The sequence below is a fragment of the Mandrillus leucophaeus genome, unplaced genomic scaffold (genome assembly GCF_000951045.1).
Source record: "Mandrillus leucophaeus isolate KB7577 unplaced genomic scaffold, Mleu.le_1.0 Scaffold140, whole genome shotgun sequence".
Lineage (NCBI taxonomy): Eukaryota > Metazoa > Chordata > Mammalia > Primates > Cercopithecidae > Mandrillus > Mandrillus leucophaeus.
The window spans coordinates 6,472,786-6,473,745 of NW_012101366.1; positions in this window are offsets into that span (position 1 = coordinate 6,472,786).

Sequence of the window (960 nt, forward strand, 5' to 3'; positions counted from 1 at the left end):
AAAAAAAAAAAAAGAAAAACCCCAGATCATGGCTTGAATTTAGTTATCATGTCTTTTCAGTCTCCTTTAATCTGAAATACTCCTGTCTTTATCTTTTATAATATTGAAATTGTTTAAGCTCCCAAGTCAATTATTTTACAGACTACTTCTCAATTGGGGGGTATCTGATTTTTTCTGATTATAGCAGTGATTATACTTATTTTTTGTGAAATATCACCAATGTCTTTAGTGCATCAGGAAGCACATGATATCCATTATTCCCATTACTGATGATATTAACTTTAATCCCATGGTTTGATATGCCAGGTTTCTCCAGTGTAAATTTACAAAGTTTTTTCTTTTCTTTTCTTTTTTTTTTTTTTTTGGAGATGGAGTCTCGCTCTGTCACCCAGGCTGCACTGCAGTGGCATGATCTCAGCTTACTGCAACCGCTTTCCTACTGCAACCCATGTCTCCCAGTTTCAAGCAATTCTCCTGCCTTGGCCTCCCGAGTAGCTGGGACTACAGGGGTATGCTGCCACATCTGGCTATTTTTTTGATGTTTTTAGTAGAGACAGGGTTTCACTGTGTTGCCCAGGCTGGTTTCAAACTCCTGAACTCAGGCAATCCGCCTGCCTCAGCCTCCCAAAGTGCTAGGATTACAGGTGTGAGCCACCATGCCTGGCCCAAAGTTTTTTCTTATTTGTAATAAGTAGCTTGTGAAGATATATTTTCAGATTATATAAACTCCTTGTTATTCCTGAATTTATTTTTGTTTGTTTGAGATGGAGTCTTACTCTGTCGCCAGGCCCAGGCTGGAGTGCAGTGGCGCGATCTCAGCTCACCGCAACCTCCGCCTCCCAGGTTCAAGCGATTCTGCTGCCTCAGCCTCCTGAGTAGCTGGGACTATAGACGTGTGCCACCACACCTGGCTAATTTTTTATTTTTAGTAGAGACGGGGTTTCACCATGTTGGCCAGGC